Source organism: Cynocephalus volans, chromosome 2, assembly GCF_027409185.1.
Source record: "Cynocephalus volans isolate mCynVol1 chromosome 2, mCynVol1.pri, whole genome shotgun sequence".
NCBI lineage: Eukaryota > Metazoa > Chordata > Mammalia > Dermoptera > Cynocephalidae > Cynocephalus > Cynocephalus volans.
In genome coordinates, this window is record NC_084461.1 from 62,223,256 (window position 1) to 62,244,905 (window position 21,650).

Consider the following 21,650-nt stretch of genomic DNA (forward strand, 5'->3'; position numbering starts at 1 on the left):
GTTCTCACTGTCCCCTGGCTCGCAGGCATCATCCTCAGCACCTGTGCCTGCTGCCCTCATTTGGTACCACTTTTGCCAGCTCTGGTCATTGCTATCTTCCCTCCTCCCCACAAGACCCCTCTAAACAAGGTATCGTGAAAAGCAGACATGTACTAAGGTTCTGGGGGTGACGAAGAGAATTACAATGCAGACAACAGTCCAGGAAAAAGGTCAAACCCACGATAAGAGACCCCTGGGAACCACCCCATGGTTTAGCTTAACGTCCATGTCCTAAGGCCCTACTCCTCTGAGAACCTCCTTCTCCATTCTACTTTGCCACCTGTCCTGGACCCCTCAGCTCCCTCACTCAGTCTGCCACTTGCAAAAGCCAAAGTTCTGTTCCTTTAGTAAGAAAAACACTTGCGCTCTCTTGTTCAGCTTGGGTCTAGGCGCCAGCCCAGGAGGGCCAGGGGTGCGATCGCTGTAACCACGGCGGCTCATCGAGCTGTGCTGGGCGTGGAGTGTCAGCGCTCGTCCTGCCGCACTCGCAGTGGGAGCTCCTAACCACCGCCCCAGATGGCGTTCGTCCCTTCCTCTACTCCCCAGCCTCAGCAGAGAAGCGGCAAGACAACAAAGGGAGACCAAAGGAGGAAATTCCCTCTTCCCCCATCTCTCTCCATAAGGCTGAAGTCGCCAATGAGAAACAAATGTTTCCTCCAAGGAAAGACGTTCACACCTGTACACACACTCGTTAGGTCTCTGCCTCGGCCTTGATTTACCATGACTCCAGCCCTGGACAAAGTGAGGATTCAGACTGGGTCTAGCTTGGTCTCTCTTGTGGAAACTATTTAAAGAGCCCAGGCAACTCCAGCTGAGCCTTTAAAATTGGAGTGCTGGCAGCGACTGGAGCCACCAACAGTAACCCCGCCGCCTTGTCCCATGAGCTCCCTCTGCTCAGTTCTCCAGTCCTCTGCTCTGAGAGGCTTGTAAATATTTACCATACATGGGCTGAGCAAATGTTTACAGTGAACCTTTACACAGCACCCAGAAAAGCTCCCTAATCCATAAACGTTTCCGAGCAAAAACAAGCCCACAGAGTTTGAGGTGTGCCCAGGCTGCCGTCTGCGTGCTGAATGGCTCTTTTCAAAGGCCAGGAGGCCTGACTGCAGCCAACACGTGTTCATGTCTGTGGTCTTCGTGAGGTTTTCACAGTAAGGACCTTCATTCACATAAAGTACAGTAATCTTTCACGATTCCCGTAAATCAGAAAACTGCATATGTCACAGAGGGTTAGGTCGCTGTGGGGGCTCCTGTCTGGAGCTTAAGAAACAGAAAAAAGGCACGTTACATGCAGAAAAAGAAGCAGGAGAGGGAAGAATGTTATGAATTGTGTTCTGAAAAATTCAGCTCAACAGTACTAATAGGGCCAATATTTAGGCTACAATATTTGGCTGGGTTTATTATGCAATTCATCTTCCTGTGAACAAACACAAATGATCTGACCCAGAGCCAATTTATTTTTGTGGAGTTAAATTAGTCACTATTTATATGCTGAAGAGTTTTCAAAAAGGCTATTTAAGGAGGGTGCCATTACTTTTTCCACTAATATGTTTGCCTTTCGATCATTCTGGATTGCTTTTGTTTGATTGTGGTTTCTGAGTAAGAGTAGGCACTATTTGTAAGCTTGGGCAAAATGATTTCCACTGTCTGAGTATGTAGATCATTTGCCCTTAAAATCGGGGTGACAAATTGGGAAACTAGACTAGGCAAGGACGTGTGAGCTGAGGCCTGAGTCAGCTGTGCAAGTACAGCCAACGTTTCCCACATGCAGGTTTTAATTAGTGGCCAAAAGGCAGAGGACTTCATTTTCCACCATGGCTTGGATCTCTTTCTTATATTCTTTCCCCAATCGTCCTAGATCTAAAGAAAGAGATGCCAAAGAAATTACCTATCAAACATGTGTTATGACAGGCAGATGCCAAAGTTACAACAAGACACACTCCTTTGCCTCCCACCCTAGCTTTTCCAAAATTACCCACCCTTTCTTACTCCTCTCCATCAAACTTCATCTTTAGCAAGCAAATATCGGTGACCCTAGGGGAGAATGTCATAGAATCAGAGTGTTCTGCTGAAAAATCTTAGAGATCATTTGTTAAGCAACTTCATTGTATAAAATGGAAGGCAAGAGGCATAGGCAGCTTGCCTAAGGCCATAAAAGGAACATTGGAGTCAGGGCTAGAACCCAGCTCTCCAGACCCGGGGACCTCCCTCATGTCTACCCAAGAGGACACAGCCAAAGGTGATGCATTGGTTAGAGAGGGTGGGTGCTGCATGTGGCAGGCTGAACCCACCACCCTGTCATTAAGCCTCCTGATCTTCCTATTTGCCATTCCCGGAGAGGAGGAAGCCCTGCCAAGATAACAATCTCCTCCTTCCTGCTCACCTGCCCATCTCCAGTTAAAGACTCCTTGCAGAGCCTCTTACCCAGGTTTGGGCTGCTCCAGGAGCAGAGTTTCTGGAACATTGCTCCTTGCTCATCTTTCCTCCTGGCCCCTGACTGGATAGTATTAGTGCTCTCCTTGTGCCCAGTAACCAGAAATCACTTACGTTTCTACCAAAATGCCTTATTTTAACATCATCTAAGCAGGATTCATCCAAATACTTGCAAATTACAGGACTCAGGGGAAAAAGTAAGTGGTAACTTTTTTGACCACAGGAAAAAATAGCAAGTGGGCTGTCACCTCTTCCTCCCAGGCACTTGTTTTAGCCAATATCATCATTGTGTCCCCCAAGTGCCACCTCTGGTTTAGGATCCTTTCTCTTGCTCTCTGCTCAGGATCCCTACATCCTTCTGCCTCCACCAGACAGGGACCCAAGAAGCTGCCCCATTTGTCCCCTCAGAGTTATGTGACAAATTTACAAAGCACAAAATAAAGAGCCCACATTGTTTAGATACAACATTTTATCTCTTATTAAGCATTCCAAAATACTGACTGCTAACAACAAATCTGTGAACACTGACTCAAACCAACTTTGTCTGAAAAAGAAAAAAATATATACGTGTTAGTCCTAAATCTGCCACTAATTATCCATGCAACCTTCAGCAAATTGCAACCTCCTTGAATTATAACCTTCTCAACAGTAAAATGGGATGATAATATTTACACCATGACATTTATTGGGACCCTCTGTGTCTCTGGACGGGGGAAACCCAGAGGAACAAGATGAGATGCCTCCCTTCAGGAAGCTCACCAAGAGATCTAAGCACATAGCATGGCGTCCCTTTCAGAAAAGTTCCCACTCTTACACTAAATTAAGAGTCCATATCCAAGAATTTAAGAATGTTACAGTATATCTTTATGGCTTGGAGGCTACTTGTAAGGTTTTTAAAAATCGATGTTTTATTTTAAACAAACAGCAAATCGAGAATTATTTGAAAAGACTTGCATATTTTCTAATTATAAACTAAATAAAGTAGAGAAAATGTAACAAACTTTGAAATTCTGTAATACTGGAATTGGGGGCTGAAATATTTTTTGTATTAAATCATTGAACTTAAAAGAAGAATATTAATTAGTAGACAGATTAGACTATCCCTAACGATATTCTCTCTCAGACTCGGACAAACAGGCTAATTAACTTCCTGAAGCTCTAAATGCAGAGTCTGAATCTCTATGTAACAAGAAATTTCCTTGTCTTTGCTGAGTGCCTAACACTATGCGAACTGTTGTAGGAAGCAAAGAAAAAGGCTACACATGGATTACCCTGACTAAGCAACAATCTTGATGGGAAGTGAAAACACACACCCCTGGAAATTACGTAATTTATCACGGTGGTTATATTACAGCTCTCCAGAGAAACAGAACCAATAGGATATATATAGAGTGAGGTATATAAAAAGATTTATTATGGGAATTGGCTCATGTGATTACAAAAACCAAGAAGTCCCACAATAGGCCATCTACAAGCTGAAGAACCGTGAAATCAGCTAACATAAGTCCTGAAGTCCAAAGGTTTGAGAAGCAGGAGCTCCAAAATCCAAGAGCAGAAAAAATAGATGTCCCAGCTCCAGAAGAGAGATAGAATTTGCCCTTCCTCTGCCTTTTTTTCTATTCAGGCCCTTGACGGATTGGATGATACCAGCCACATTGGTGAGGGTGGATTTTCTTTTCTCAGTCTACTGATTCAAATGCTAATCTCTTCCAGAAACACCCACACAGACACACCCAGAAATAACATTTTACCAGTTGTCTGGGCCTCGCTCAGCTCAGTCAAATTGACACATAAAATTAACCATCATAGAGGTACCAGAAGGCCAATGAGGTAATGAGTACTCCAGGTACCAAGAAGGGGCTTCAGCATGGTTGTGGCCAGAGAGGTCAGCAATGGCTTAGAAGAGGAGCTGAGCCTCTAGGATGGTGAGTTACGGATGTCTGTGTCAAGAGAAGGGCCAGCAGCAGCAAGTCCCAGAAGCAGATGATGGCAGGCTCTATGAGGCCTGTACCACCAGGTGTCCTGCTGCTTCTGACCTCTCCCCCTTGCTCACCACAGCACAGCCACACTGGCCTTCAAATTGTCTCTCAACTGCACCAGGCTTCTGCCACAGGGCCTTTCACCTGCTGCTACCTCTGCCTGGGATATCATCCCCAGTATCCTCATGGCATGCTCTCTCCCTTCCTTTAGGTCCTCACTTGAATGTCACGTCTCAGCAAAGCCTCCCCTGTCCATTCCCACTTCCACCTTGGCACTCCCTATTCCACTTCCCTGCTTTAGTTTTTCCCACAGCATTTATCACCATTAGATATACTTTATATTTTATCTATTTTTTCATTGCTTGTCTCTCCCTCCCAGAATGTGCTCTGTGAGAGTAGAGATTTGTGTCTGCTTTGTTCACTGCTATATCCCTTGCTTTTAGAACACTGTGTGGTGCATAGTAGTTTTTTGATAAGTGTTTGTGGAATGGATGAAAGTTGCTCTCTGTGGGTGGAACTGGAAATGACCATCAGCCCTCTTCCCAAATGTTTTCAATTCAGCATACTGATGGACTTTTTCCATGATGACAGAGGCCTGATTATCATAAAAGTCAACAGGAAAATATCATTTGCTTTACCAATATTTGCTCTCTTTCCAAGACTGCTAAATGGTATCTATTCTATAAATCACAAACTACACTTATTTGCAAAATTTCTGCAGGATAATCACTAAGTATATTACCAGTCACCTAAAAGTCTCTTATTCTCAATGATTCTAAAAAGATTGTGTTTTCCTATTACACAAAGGCCTATGTTCCTAGGTAATTTGGCAAATAATGCACTTTTTTTGAGCCAACATAGAAACTACCACCCCCTTGAAGAAAGTACAACTTGGAATATCATGGTCAAGTACTAGGTCCTTCATTTTTGCAGTGAATTCTTTTCCTTAAGGCAGTGACTTTTTCTCAGGGCTTCCTAAAAAGCATGGTGCAATTCTATGTGGTTTCTATAGCAGGACAAGAATCTGTCCTAAAGGGTCAAAGAGTCAGAGGGGCAGCCACCAAGGAGGCAGCAGGCCAGCTGGGGAAAGGTCCACTGACTATGGCAGCACAGGCTGCCAGGACCAGACTGTGTTGTAGGAAAACCATCAAATAATCTTTCCACCTGGAAACATGAGGATTCTCTGGGTCACTGGCTTAAGCGAGATCTAGAAAATTAAAAGAAAAAAGAAAGAGATGCATTATATTAAAAAGCATAGGGTTTGTTTTATCATTCTCGAATCAAAAGTACCCTGAAGTTTCCTCTTCTCCTCCCCTTCCGTTAAGAATAAGAGTTCTATTCTTACCCCTTCCTTGAGCACCCCAAGTCAGGAGACACTCAAGGGTTAGAAGAGCTTCAATCTCTCCCCTATGGGGTCAATCAATTCCAGCACAAAGGACTATATCCCCAGGAATTAATTATCTCCCAGCTCTATTATAAATCTCTATTCCAGGGAGTATTTTCAAAGGCAGTTTAAACCTTTCTAAGGGATTTATGTAAGCCAGCGAGTGACCCAAGGTTTCTTGACAAAAACTACAAAAACTCCCATCCCCAGGAGGTAAGACAGCTCAGCTGGGCTCACAGAACTTTCCAATCTCGTCTGCTCAGCAATAGCAAATTCAAGGAACCCTGAAGGGGCTTTATCAGCCAAGGAGAGCTATTGGCCTCTTGTTTCTCTTTCTGAGCACTGCCAAGAATGACATCACCTTGCTGGATTATTAGCAGGCTCTATCAGCAAACACTATCCCATCCGTTACATCAAAGCTGCCCCACATATGTTCATGCTGGTCAGGGGGGCCAGTTCCATCAGCTTTGTGCCCTTCTTCAAAAAATCCTGGGATGGTCTCCGAAATTGAAAAAATCACCGCTAGTCTTGTTTTTTAAGCATGGAGGAAAATTTGGCAGGACACCATGATAACAGAGCACATTATTATAGAGACTCAGATGTACCATGGATCAAGATGTTCTCCTGAAATTAAAACAATATTTTTGGCAAGCACCTGGATTGGCACAGTCAACCGGCAAGGTGAGAGCCACCAACTTCTTGTGAAGTCGGGTATTCCTTGTGTCCCTTGGTCAAAGACACTCACAAGAAGTTGAAATACCCCAGAGAGTGAGAGAGTCACTATGTGGCTTTTCTCAGGGAGAAAATAGCAGGAATGGCCTGCTGCTGGAAGCAGTTCTCTCTCCTTCCCGTCACCTGAAAATTGGCCTGGGCTGATCAGTGTTCATGCCAAGACGGGCATTTCAGAGAATCTTAGCGTAGAGAAGAACCTTAGAGATCATTCATCCCAGCCACCTCATTTTGTAATTCAGTTCATTTCAACTACAAAAAGGAGTCTGAGGCTTACGGAGAGTAAATGCCTACTAGATAGCTAATGCCTACTATCCAACTAGCAGGGGGTACTACCAAGATGAATGGTTTAATTGGCAGAGGAAAAGAGGAGCACAATTATTAGTATATTTTAAATATAATATAAATATAAATATAAATATAAATGTGTATACATATGTATCTCCCAGCCAGGTTAAAAAGTTACCCAGAAACTGGTGTTCCTGCCTCTAAGACATCACTGCTCACCTTTTGAATCCTGTGAGGATCTGTCTCATCTCTCTGAGTGCAGTGTCTCACAGCACCCGGATTCATCATGATAGCGCTGGGCTTTTCTGAAGGGTTGTGCACCTGTCCAGGTAACACTGTTATAGCCAGGAATTGACAGAATCTGCTCTGGAATCAGACTACCTGTTTTCGAGTCCTGGCTCTGCTCTCAATAGCAGTGAGACCTTGGGCAAGTTAGTTACCTTTGCTGTGGATTCAGTTTGCTCAGTTGTATAATTTGGATATTAATGATGTTGACTTCATAGGGTTGTGAGGATTAAATCAATTAATTAACATAAGGCACTCAGCAATGCCAAACTCAGAGTGTAAATGCTCAATAAAAGTTAGTTTTTATTATTAGATTCAATTTTAATTGTGATCTCTGATGGATTAAATTGTGTCCCTTCAAAAAGATATGTTGGAGTCCCAATTCTCAGCACCTTGGAATGTGACTGTATTTGGTGATAGGTCCTTTACAGAGTAATCAAGTTAAAATGAGGTTATGAGGTTGGGCCCTAATCCAATCTGACTAGAGTCTTTGTAAAAAGGGGAAATTGGGGCACAGAGACAGACATGCATAGAAAGAAGGTGGTATGAAGAGACACAGGAAGAAGATGGCCATGTGCAAGCCAGTGGACAGGAACAGATCCTTCCCTCACAGCCCTCAAAAGAAACAACCCTGCCAACACCTTGATCTTGGGCTGTAAGACAATACATTTCTATTGTTTAAACCACCCAGTCTGTTGTAGTTCATTATGGCAGCCTCAGCAAACTAACACATGGGCCATTCCTAAATTCTGAAACTCTGGTCCTTTCCAGGAAAGTTTTGAGTGAGAACACTCGCCGGAAGCGGGTGCATTGGCCTGTGGCGCAAAGGGACTGTGGCCTCCTCCAACATTTCAGCTGATAAGCTTGTCCAGTGTCAGAGCCTGCCAAGCATATGACCTCTGTGTGTGGATCCCCACCCCGAGGGACAGAGCTGGCGCTTTGCTGTTATTTTAGACCATGTACGATTTAACCAACAGTGGCAGACTTGGAAATTGACATTTGCCCATAATTGCTGTGACCTGTGACCAGCATTGCTAGAGGATGAAACCACCCTGCTTTATCTGAAGTGGGTGTTCCCCACGATTTACAAAATTCAAGATGCAGTTTGCTGAGATTTCATGTGAGCTCATCCAGAAAAAATGTGGCCAAATAAACTGGGTTTATTCAAGAGATTTGGGAAGACTTTTAATACCCAACCAGTGTCTAGTTTCTCCATCTGAAGTGCAACATGACCTTATTTCACGTGAACAATTGACTTAGCAAAGAGGTAGGAAGGTGGAGTGGGGGTGGGGGACTAAAAGGAGCAAAAGCAAAAAAGCAACGTTTCTCTGATCTTGTCTGTGGTTGCCTAAGACTGGAGAAAGTTTAATGAGCTTTGATTTGAGTTTTGACCAATTTGATTCTTTCCATTATCTAAATGGAATTGGTTTCTCACTGCACCTCTTACACTATTTAAAACAAGGGCTCTTTGCTAGACTTGAGACACAACCAGAGACTCATAACTAAGATCAGGGCAGGAACCACCTCCAGGGCTTGTGGCCCACCCCTCCCTTTGGCTGAGCCTCTTAGATCCAAACAGCTCGCGAGTGAAGGGTTAGGTGTGACTGGGGTTGGAGAAGCTGATGTCATCTTAGAAACTGCAGCTCAAGCCCAGTCTCTTGAATTGACAAGCAACAGCCACTGAGGTGCATAATCGAATCAGACGTTGGTCTGAGTGAGGTACCTTTTTTTTTTTTTTTTTTTGAGAAGATTGATTTTCAAAGAGTTTGCAGGTAGACCTGAATGCATAAGGTTGGAGGGCATCTTGCAAAAGTTGGATATTTCCAGGATAAAAGCAAATGCTTACAGGAGCACTATCTCTCAAGTAGGTTTTGCTAAGGGAGAGTGAAGCCTGTGAGAGCATAGCTCTTTCTTCCTCACGCCTCCCCGCCCCCCACCTTTCTGTCTCTCCTGGCGGGGATTCACGTTAGTAAATTTATTACTTATTTTATCATCTGAAGCCAGAGAGTGGATGAGTAAGAAGATCCAACCCTGTGTCTTAACAGATTTAGGGCAGAGGGTGTGGGCTAGAGCAAGTAAATTATTGGTTCTCAACACTAGCTGTGCATTAGAATCACCTGGAGAGCATTAACAAATACCTTTCCCAGTTGTACCTCCAGCTTTTCTGATTTAAAAGGGCTAGGCTGGGGCTCAGGCAATGATAGCTTTAACAGCTCCTCAGATAACTCTAATGTGCAGCCTGGGTTGCAGACAAATGGAGCAGATCCTCACCTCGGGCACATCAGGCAATGAGGTTGCAACCCAGAAAGACCCCGTCTCTGCTCGAGTGCAGCCCCAGCCCATTACCCTCTCTGATGGAGAAGCTTCAAGAAATGAAGTGACCCATCCCAGCTGAAGGAGACTCTGGGGGCCTGAGGCTACCAGGGGAGGGTCATTCAGTCAGAGTTGTGTGTGGTACCACTGGAATCATGAAGTTTGCAAAGACTCCTTCATGGGCAGGGATTTGGGTGAAAAGGGGAGCATGGAACGGGTTAAACAAGAAAATAGAGGCACAAGAGTTTCTGCCAGAAAGGAGGGAGGTGGAAGTGGGTGTTAGGGAGCTTGAATCCGAAACCAGGAATCTGTGGTGGCAAGAGGGCTTGCAGTCCTCTCTGGAAGCCTGACATGAGAGATTCTGCCACGGCCGGCCACCCTATGGGCCTTCCAGCAGGTCCCAGCACCACAGTGCCCAACTAAATGAGGGAGGGTCACGAGTCACAAGGATTTCTTTCCTTTCTTGAGAATAAATAGGATATCATATCACCCTTTACATTGACAATTTCACATATGGTTCTATTATGACATTAGTTGCCAGTCATTTTGCTTTTCTCTGCTGAAAGTTGAGGGATGGAGAGTGTTTTTGCTCTTTCCCATGCCCTTTCCAGGGGCTGCCCCACTCAGCTGGGCTTGTGCTCACCACACTTTGCAAGGGCTGGCTCTGCTGGAAGGGTGGTCACGCCAGCTAAGAGAGAACAGGAACAAAGACGATGGGCATGAGGCTGGTTCAGCCATTCGGCGCAGGCTCTGAGTCTTGCCTCACTAATATCTTGCTCCTTCTGATGTGGGATCTATGTGTGCACATCAGCAATTAATGCCTCAGACGTGCGAGGAGCCATCAGCGGAAGTCTGTGCATTGCAGACGTTACTTCTGAACTGCACTTAAGCCCCGTCATTGGGAAATAAAACCAGATTGGCTATTAAGAGCTCAAAGAAGGATTCCTGAGGAAGCGCCTAATCCCACTGCTTTGTCAGCCAGGCCTTTAATCCTTGTGCCCCTCTAGCCTTGTGAATGAGGGGAGAGGACATCTGTCAATCCCTGGTAGGGGCATAGGAGAGTGGCAGTAATTCACCGGGGATAGACTGGGAGGAGGAGCTGCATTTTCTTATCTGCTTATTTTGCTTCTGGAGATAGTTCCTTCTACCCTGAAGTGAGAAGCGCTTTTGCCACCTGCCACATCAAGGCTGTCTACCTCAAATGGAGTCACCACAAAGAATTGCATGAGTGTCTCCTGGTGTCTGTCTCTGTCACAGGGAGAGAGGCTAACCATCCCCCAGGTCCTCACCAGAGCCCTCCAATTCTCCCAGAGGGTGTCCATGGCCTCTGTCCTAACCGCAGAGGGCCAGCAGCTAGAATGAGCATGCACTGGGCATACAGCTGGGGTCTGGGTGCTTATTCTGCATTGACAGCCACTCTACCCAGCAATCACAACCTTAGAGTGGAGGAGGACTTTTCTGAGGCATTTCCTATACCTGGTTAAAAGATACTCAGGAATAAAAAAAATCTGTACAGGACTGGGGGAGGGGGGCAGGTTTGAAACTTCTAGCAGCTAATTTTCTGAAGGAGATGGAATTGGCTTTGCTAAGTTGTTGGCTCCTCTTGGCTGCTGTTACCTACCACTTGGTGACCACAACTTCAGAAGGGCAAGAAAGACAGTGTAAATGACAGCTCTGAAGAGGGCATGGGCCAAGAAGGTGTCACCAGAAGCATAAATACACTGTATTCTTCTATTGCTACCTCCCTGTAGTGAGAGAGATTCATGCCACACTCTGTCCAGCCACATGGCCCTGACATGCGTTGGAGCTTAGCCTAGAAAGGTTTCTTGTTCCCTTGTTTGGTTCACTTCTTCAGATCCCAGCTCAGTCCTTAAGCCCTTAAGAAACCCATCCTGACCTCTTTGACTAGTTTCAATTTCCCTGTTTATATTCTCATAGCCACCCCTCCTGCATAGCTCTAGCCACAGTTATAATTTTACTGTTTACCTCCCACAGGAGACTGGAAACCCCAGGAAGGCAGGAAGTGTGTCAATTTCTGCTTATGATTTTATCCCATCACCTCATGCGGTGTCTGGCACACAGCAGCTACTCAACATTTAACCAACTTACTGCTTACAAGATTTTGGTGCATGGCTACACTTTATGAATTTATTGTCCCTTAAAAATAACTGTAGGTTTGGCAACTATGGTGCAAATTGACTGTGTGGTACCTGTCCCTCCCACTCCCCCCCCCATATACGCTTGTGATCACTGATCCCTCCCCTGTGAGTATATGTCATAAACAGAGCTCTGGCCAATGCCTTGGGGTCATTGTGCCCAGAAACAGCCAGCCCTCCCCCACCTTACCCTTTCATAAACCCAGTGAGAAAGAGAATGGCCTCTGGAGAAGTGGAAAGGGATATGAGAACACGGGATTATGGTTTGGGAATGAAAAGTATTAGAATAAATCCTGAAGGATCTAATCTCATCCTTGGAAACACTTTTCCAAAACCAAAATACCACAGGGCTCTGACAAGTGTTAGCTCCACCCCCACTTATTAAAGCCATCTGCTGGCCAGTTGAGGAAGGACAACTCCATCCCGTGCATTCTGTGTTATTAGGTGAAAGGCACAGGCAAACAAGTACCCTTGAACATGGGCTGCAGACGGTTTCCAGACTGTAGAACCTCACGGAATTGGCTTCATCCAGATTCTTCTGGGAGAGAGGGGGCTGCAGAAATGCCATTACTATTCAGTGCAATGATCGTGGATGGGGGGTGGAGAGCAGAGGGCTGAATGGGGCATCTGGGTGTTTAAGAGCGTGGCTTCCAGTCATACAGACCAGCGTATGGACTGGATTTCACAATTTACACAGTACACTAACTCAGCAAATCACTTTACCTTACTAACCTCATTTTCCTCCCTAAAATAGGAATGATAATAGTATCTGTCACATACAGCTGTCATAAAAATTAGTGAAGTAGCCTATGTAAAGCAATTTTCCTAGCACATAGGAAGTACACAATAAATATTATATAATAATATCATTAAGAATGAGGCAGAGGTCAGAAAAGAAAATCTGTACATTTCGAAACACCCAGATAACCCCTTTCCAAGTGACTACATAAATGAAACACTATACCATTATGTATATCCTTTCCTTAAAACATTTTTTTCCAAAATCTGCTCACCACCCCAGTGCCCACTCCTCTCTCCTTGCTTCTTTCAGGCTCCTGGTAAATGAAGTCTTGTTGCATGTTTTCAAAACTAATTTTTGCTTGAAATTATCCATTTAAAAGAAGCATTTTGGGTAGGTTAGATACCATGACTCAGGAGAAATTTGAGTTCACAGAATTACTGTCTTTTGTGCTATTGAAAATTCCAACAATTTACTAGGAAGTCTCTTTAAAGGTATATTCAGGTCCAGAGGACCAAAGCATAGTTCCTCTAAATGATATGGCTTTTAGGAATTCCTTAAATGATTTGCTTTGTTTGAGGCTCTTTTAAGGAACCACAGGTAATTACATTCAAGTATTTAGAAGGTTAAGCCTCAAACTAGCAAATGCCAAGAAATTCAAAGTTCTGATTGCCACTCCATCTCTAATTCAGCAAGCGGGCCTTTGTTCCTTCCCTAAAACATGATGCCGTCAGAAAAGAATGTGAGCTGGAGTGTCCATGACTTCTGGCTTCTCTCTGTAGCATTCCTTTCCATTATTTGGGCAGGTCTTTTGATAATCAGTTCTAGTATTATTTATAAATGGTCTTGTCTAGAGAGAAAGGCACACACATATTTTAGACAGGCACTACATGCTAATGACAGGGTATCATAAGGTTTCTTAAAGTCTACAAATGAGTCAGGTCTACAGAAAAATTCTGAAACCTCGTTCTCAAGGGTTTATTCTTTATTTTTATGAACTCTCTTCTAACATGTGTATTCATGCCTCCTTCATATAGAAATATTGCTCTTATAAATCATGAACTAGATCACTGTTGAATTTAATATTCCTCTAATTCTTCCAGACCACCGAGACCTCAGACATTTTTTTCTTGCAATTGCTTAAATTACCACCAGGGTATAAGGCAAAGCTGAAAGAAATGAAGCTATACCTGAAGGAAATCATACTTAACATAACTGTGACTTGCAATTAAAGACACAATGTGTAACTATTCCCTATGATGAGTCTCTATGCTGGATTCTCTTGAGCTTTTGGTACTCAGGGGACTTCCAGATGAATACCCATAATGGAAATGGAAAGGCAAAAAAAGACTGGTGAGAAAAGAACTTCATCCATTCATTCAGCAAATAATTTGTGATGTCTAGTCTGAACAAAATACTATTCTAGGCACTTAGGGTATAGGCAAAAATTCCTATGCTTGTGCAGCTCAGATTATAGAGTGGGAAACAGGCAATAAATGTATGGTATGTATGGTATCTCAGTGTGAAATGTGTGGTATGTCAGGTGGAAGTGATATGGATGAAAATTAAACGGACAAGAGGGATACAGAGTTCTGAGAGCAGGGGACAGGTGGCTAAGGAAGCCCCATTAATATCTGAGCAAAGGCCTAAAAGAACTGAATGAGGGATTCATGTGGATGTCTAAAGAAAAAAGCATTCCAGCAGCCATGGAAACACAACAGAAAGGGCCCTGCTTCAGTTGTGTGCAAGGAAGAAGCCAGCATGACTGGCTCAAGGAAGTGGGGAGAGTGGCAGGAGTCAAGGTCAGAGAAAGGAGGCCTGATTAAGCATGTGTCATGGGCCATTTTCAAGGACTTGGGTTTTTACTCTGAGTGATGTAGAGCTACTGCAGTGTTGGGAGTAAGGATGGCAGGATCTGACTTTTGCCTAAGATCCCACTGGATGCTGCATTAAGAATGGACTGTGTGGGGGCAAAGGCACAAGCAGAGAGACCAATTAGGAAGGCTTGGACCAGAGGTTTAAGAAGTGGCCAGATCCAGGATTATTTTAAAGGAAGAACTAATGGGAATTGCTAATAGGATTAGATACAGATTGTGAAAGCAACCCCTGAGTCAAGAATAACTCTAAGACTTTTTGGCTTGAGCACCAAAGGATGGAATTGTCATTTTCTATGATAGGAAAGAGAATGGGGACAGGGGGAGGATTTGAAGATTGATGTGATAAGTTTGAGATGTTTGTTAGACATTCAGTGGAGATGTTGAGTGAGCAGTTGGAAAGAAAAATCTGAAATCCTAGGAAAAAGTCCAGACTTGAGACATATTTTTCAGTTTTAGCAGCATTTGGATGATATTTAGAGCCATGAGACTGGCTGAGATCACTCAGGTAGTGAACATAGGTGGAAAAGGGAAAACATGCAAGGTCTAAACATTGTGGCATTCCAGCATTTAGAAGTATGTACCTGGTGCAACTCTGGGCAATTGTATTATTCATAAATGGCTCAGTCCTGCTTGGTTCAGAAAACACTTTTTTGTCAAATCGAGCAATTTAACATTGCCTTTCTCCAAATATTCTCAACTGCACTGCTCCTATAATAAAAAAGTATTTAACATGAAAATTACAGATAACTCTGAAATTGTTCATTTTCTTCGTGCTGAAGGACTACTAAGGCACTGACTTTCAGAAACAATTTTCAAAATCTTCCTCATCAATGACTAGGCTACACATCCAAGTAGGAACAAATATTTAAAAACCTTTTCAATGTGTACATTAAGTCAAGGGGATACTGTACCAAAGCCAAAAGAGCAAACTTCAATCTTGTATTTTACTGAAATATAGTGTATTTGTTATCTATTGCTACATAACAAATTACCCCCAAACTTAGTTGCTTATAACAATCATTCATTATCTCCAGGCCTGTAGACCAGGAATCCAGGAATGGCTTAGTTGGATTCTCTGGCTCAGCATCTTGCAAGAGACTGCAATCAAGGTGTTAGTTGGGATTACGGTCTCATCTGAAGGGTCAATGGGGCAATAATTTGCAATTGGTCAGAGGCTACCCTAAATTCCTTGCCACATGGGCCTCTCCAGCTTAACTATTTAGAGAAAGCATATGAGAAGAGCCAGAAAGAGAATGCTGGCAAGAAAGTAAATGTGGGAATATGGCAGTCACAGTCTTTTCTAAATCAGTTATAAAAATAGCATCTCATCACTTTAACTGGATTCTGTGAATTGGAAGCAAGTCAGTAAGGCCAGACTATACTCAAGAGGTGCTACACAAGGGCATGAATACGAAGAGGCAGGAATCACTAGGGCTCCCTTAGAGGGTTGCCTACCACAGAGACCACAGAAAAATTTTAAAAACTTAATAAACTTTATTTTTAAGACAGTTTTAGATTCACAGAAATATTGAGCAGAAAATACCAAGGCTCCCATATACCCACTGCACCCCAACACACAAAACCTCCCCCACCATCAATATCCTCCACCAGAGTAGTACATTTGTTACAGTCAATGAGCCGGCATTGATACATCGTAATCACCCAAAGTCCATAGTTTACATTAAGATTCACTCTTGGTGTACTTTCTATGGATTTGGACAAATGTGTAATGATGTATATCCACTATTGTAGCATCACACAGAATAGTTTTGCTGCCCTAAAAATTCCCTGTCCTCTGTCTATTCATCCCTCTCTGTCCTCTAATATCTAACAACCACTGATCTTTTTACTGTCTCCATAGTTTTACCTTTTCTGGAATGTCATATAGTTGGGATTATATAGCATGTAACTTTTCAGATTGGCTTCTTTCACTTAGTGAAAGTGAATTCAGTTGTGTGCAAGGAAGAAGCCAGCATGATTGGAATAAGGGAGTGGGGAGTGGCAGGAGTCAAGGTCAGAGAGAAAGGAGGCCTGTTTAAGCATGTGTCATGGGCCATTTTTAAAGACTTGGGCTTTTACTCTGAGTGATGTAGAGCCACTGCAGTGTTGGGAGTAGGAATGGCAGCATCTGACTTTTGCTTTAATAAGATCTCTCTGGATGCTGCATTAAGAATGGGCTGTTGGGGCCAAAGGCACAAGTAGAAAGACCAATTAGGAAGGATATTGAAGACTAGGACCAGAGGTTTAAGAAGTAGCCAGATCCTGGACTACTTAAAAGGAAGAACTAATGGGAATTTCTCCGTGTCTTTTCATGGCTTGATAACTAATTTTTTTTAGTGCTTAAGACTATTTCATTTTTCTAGAGGTAGCACAGATTATCCATTCACCTACTGAAAGATGTCTTGATTTCTTCCAAGTTTGGGCAATTATGAATAAAGCTGCTATAAACATCTGTGTATGTTTTTGTGTGCGTGAACACATTTTCTGTTTATTTGGGTAAGTACAAGAGAGTGTGATTGCTAGGTCATATGGTAAGGGTATGTTTAGTTTGGTAAGAAGCCACCAAACTGTCTTCCAAAGTGGCTGTACTATTTTGCATTTAATAAGAGTTCCCATTGCTTCACATCCTCACCAGCAATGCAGTGTTGCCAGTGTTATGAATTCTGGCAATTCTAACAGGTATGTAGCGATATCTCACTGTTGTTTTAATTTGCAGCTCTCTAATGACATAAGATGATGGATAAGTTTTAATATATTTACTTGCCATCTGTACATCTTCTTTGGTGAGATGTCTGCTCAGGTCTTTTTCATTTTTTTAATCAGTTGTTTATTTTCTTACTGTTGAGTTTGAAGAGCTCTTTGCATATTGTAGGTAACAGTCCTTTATCAGTTGTGCCTTTTTCAAATATTTTCTTCCAATCTGTGGTTTGTCTTCTCATTCTCTTGACAGTCTTTTGCAGAATAAAAATTTTTAATTTTAATGAAGTTCAGCTTATCAATTGTTTTTTCCCCACGGTTTGTGCCTTTGGTGTTGTATCTAAAAGTCCTCACCATACCCAAGGTCATCTAGGTTTTCTCTTATGCTACCTTCTAGGGGTTTTATAATTTTGCATTTTACATTTAGGTATATGGTCTATTTTGAGTTAATTTTTATGACATGTGTAAGGTCTGTGTCTAGATTTTTTGTTTTTTTTTGTTTGTTTTGCATGTGGATGACCAATTGTTCTAACCATTTCTTGAAAAAACTATCTTTGCTTCATTGCATTGCCTTTGATCCTTTGTCAAAGATCAGCTGACTATATTTACGTGGGTCTATTTCTGGGCACTCTATTCTGTTGCATCAGTCTATTTGCCTATTTTTCACCAATACCACACTGTGTTGATTACTGTAGCTTTATAATAAATACTACAATTGGGTAGCATCAGTCCTTCAACTTCCTTCCAAAATTTCTTCCTTCCCAAACTGTATATATTTTGTTGCCTTTTCTTGCCTTATTGCATTAGCTAAGACTTCCAGTATGATGTTGAAAAACAGTGGTAAGAGGAGACATCCTTGCTTTGTTACTGATGTTGGAGAGGAAGCTTTGAGTTTTTCACCATGAAGTGTGATGTGAGTTGTAGGTTTTTTTGTAGATGTTCTTTATCAAGTTGAGGAAGTGCCCCTCTATTCCTAGTTTGCTGGGAGCATGAGTAATTTTTAACATCAATGAATTTATACTTATGCCATTATGACCAGTAAGGTAGAAGTATTCTTTAATTCATAAATCCTATTTGTCCTTTGAAACTAGTCATGAAATCCCAATATTTTTATACTGCAAGTTGAAACTCCTTAGTGAGTCATAAAATAAATTTAGTGATCACAGCCAGCATTTTTTTTTTTTTTTGTCCTTTTTTGTGACTGTGCTCAGCCAGTGAGCGAACTGGCTATCCCTATATAGGATCCAAACCCGCGGCGGGAGCGCTGCTGCGCTTCCAGCGCCGCACTTTCCCGAGTGAGCCACGGGTTCGGCCCACAGCCAGCATTTTAAAAAATAAAACAAAATAAAGCAGAAGCTCTCAGAGTACATTGCATATAAGAAGGCTTAGAAGATTTGCTAGGTGTGATGCAATTTGTATTTGTTTTTAAGGTGTATGGTCAAAATTAGTGATTTCCATAATACCATTAAATATGAGTGGGTCACCAAAACATATTTGGGACAAATAGCCACTCCCAAATCATGGAAAGGAATGAACGTCAGAACAAAAGGAACCCCCGTGCCCTCAGGTGAGCTAACATAAACATGATCTTGCCAGTTTATGCTTCTTACCAGTTCCCTCTTGGGATCTGTAAAGAGTAATCAATAAGAGACTGTAAAACCCTGAACAGACATGACAGATATGGCATCTTGCTCTGCAGAGCCAAAGCAGACTCACCAAAAACTAATGAAAATACCCTGCATAATCCTACCCATCTTGAAAGGTCAAAAGCAAGAATTTTTTAACAAAAAACCAGCTGTGAGTGCCTGAAAACAGTAGGCCTGCTCAAGACAAATGAAGTCGTTTTTCAGTTGGAGCATCCCCTTCCTTCTCTAGGGAGACAGCCACAACAGACATATTTTCCAGCCACAGATAGAATGCAGTCAGTGCTTTTCCTGAGATCTAGTCACACTGTACCCGCCCCCTGCCCGTCTCCAGCTACTGGCCTATGTAAATGTCCAGGCAGCTCCAAATGTCCAGTGCTTACCAAAAGGTAGAAAACAAAAGACTGTCCATTTTAATCACCTCTTCTACCTGAAATGTCCCTTCTAAGATCAGTGCTTAGATTTTTCTGGGGAGACAGCAAAGTCCTCATCTTTCATCCATCTTTATCAGCCAGACAGCAAGCAAGCCAAGCTTCGGTTACAGAGTCCAGATTTGAAAAATACATCTATGCCTGATGTTTCACATTTTCCACAGTGCTGCACTGCAGATCTTCCTGGTTTCATGTGAGAGTGCTTCAGATCACATGAAACTAAAGCCAGGAACTGGTGAGACACACGGCAAGTCAGGGAGTCTTGGCAGTGTTGACTGTGTAGAGGAATGGAGGTTCAGTTAACAGCACGTGCAACTTATTAACTTTGGGCTTTGAGGGAAAGGCAAGGAGAAAGAAGGAGACACACAGGTGGAAGGACTCACTTTGTGGTTTTAGCCAAAGCTTTAGGCTCCTCTATCTTTTAGAGATAAAAAGAGCTAACCATTTTGGGGGCTTTGCATAAAATGAATTTGGAAGTATTTCTGCATTTTCATTTAGCATTTAATAACCATAGCCTAAAAAAATTCATTTTAAGATGGATGAATGGGCCAAAAGGCTTATTGTTCTACCCATTTCATTTGTTATAGGTATAGAATCACTGCATAGAAGTCTAAAAGTTAAACGTTGTTTGCTGATATAATATGTTATTAATTAGTTAGTTCCAAAGTAGCTTTGACATTAAATTGAGGGCAATGTCTAGGTCTTAGACCTATTATAAGTTGGGAACAGGGATATTTGTACTTTTCTTAAAAATGAGTCACATTCTTGAAAGCTTTTTATGCAATAAAATCTGAGAAATACAGCATGAGGTTTATATTTTTATTTTGGGGGAGGAGCATAGAGTAAGATGGAAGAGACAAGTCACCCTTAGATTTATAGATATCTGGATCGGAATCATTATAAATTGCTATTTGTGGTCTCACTGCAAAAACAAAATATGCAAAAAGAAAGATTGTTACCCCTTCTCAAGTCTAGGCCCCTTCTTAAAATATTCCCATTTAAAGTAAGATTAGATTCATATTAGGTTAAGGTTTGGTTTAGATTAAGATTAGATTTAGATTGAGGGTATATTTTGATTTAGCTTAAGAAGCTGGCTAGAAATAGCCTACCTAGCTCTATTGGTTAGGAAGCCTTTGGGCAGCAATTAATAGCAAGCCAAATAATGCAGCCTTAACTAAGCAGAAATTTACTTTACTCACATGACAAGAAAATTCAAGGTAGGCAGTGTCCAGAGCTGCCCACGAAACCAGGCTCTTTTATGATCTTCTACACCATCCTTAGAGCATCAGTTCATCATGCCATAGCACAAGAAGCCTGCAGCATCCCCAACCATAAGCCATATGTGTCCCTTTTATCAGGAATGCTAACAGCTTCACAAAAGGTCTGCGTATCTCATTAGCCCCAACTCAGCCTCCCTGGCAAAGCCTACCTTTGAGGAAGATTGAGAAAGCAAGTTTTCAGCTTTTCCATTCTTTAGAGTTGAGATGGATAGGAAAAAAGGGTCTTTGGGTGGGTGCTAGGTTATCAGGGAAGCATTAAGAGAGAGACGAGTGTTTACCACAACAGTCTGTGATCAGCAGCGCCAGTGACCCAGGGAGGAGCAGCAGTTAAGTGAGCTGTGGATAATAAGGGGTAGAGCCTCACTTAGGGCCACTGCTGCCTCCCACATGGGTGGTAGAGATTTGCACCCATGTAGGTAGAAATATAAGTAGAAATCTGGATTTTTAAAGACCAATGGGGAAGCTCATTCCTATTTCTGTATTATTGTATAGGACACTAAAAGCTGCCCAGTCTAAAGATGAAGACTAAATGTCATTAAAAATGTTTACAAATTAAAAGTTAAATAAGTTATAAGCCATAAATGTTGAAAAAAAGAATCCAAGTAATGTTTGTTAAGATGTTTATATGCAGCAAATTAGATAGACATGTTTTCAATGAGGCCTGGTTTAAACTCTAACATTTTTTATAATCATCTGTTACCTATTTCTATCTATGCATGCATTCATTCAAATATCAACTCAATAATTTGATCATTCAACTCAATCATTTAAGTTAAATCATTTAAACTTCTGCCGGGCACTGGTCTAGGCACTGGAAATACAGCGGTGAGCAGCAGCAGCCATGGTCCCAGCCCGCAGGTTAAAGCACAACCATAATCAGTGTTATAAAGTACAGGGTAGTGGGAGAACTTCTAAGAATGGGATCAAGACTAAGGAAAGAGGAAGGGGCGAGTCAGAGAAATCTACCCTGAGAATATAAGACAGACTCTGAGTGCTGGGAGATCACCTGGAGTTGGGCAGACAAAGAGAAAGGGGAAAAGCAATCTCCAGAGGAGAACAGAGTCTCCTAGAACCTGGAAATTAAGCAGGAGTGCAGCATGACTTAGACTTCAAAAGACATTTACTGAAGAACATTTGTTCAAGCTTCTTTTGAGACATTTGTTTTTCCTATATCTAAATTATGATAAAAATGATTGAGTGTTATCATGTCCAAGAAACTAAAAGTATAGTAATTTTCACATTTCTAACTCATGTGAAAGTCTAACGCGCTTACTGAAGGTGAAAGCTATCTTATTTCAAACAAAAGCCCTAACTATAAAAATGTGGTTCTCTAAAATTGACATTATTTATATTTTAAGCAAGAAATCAAAATAAGTT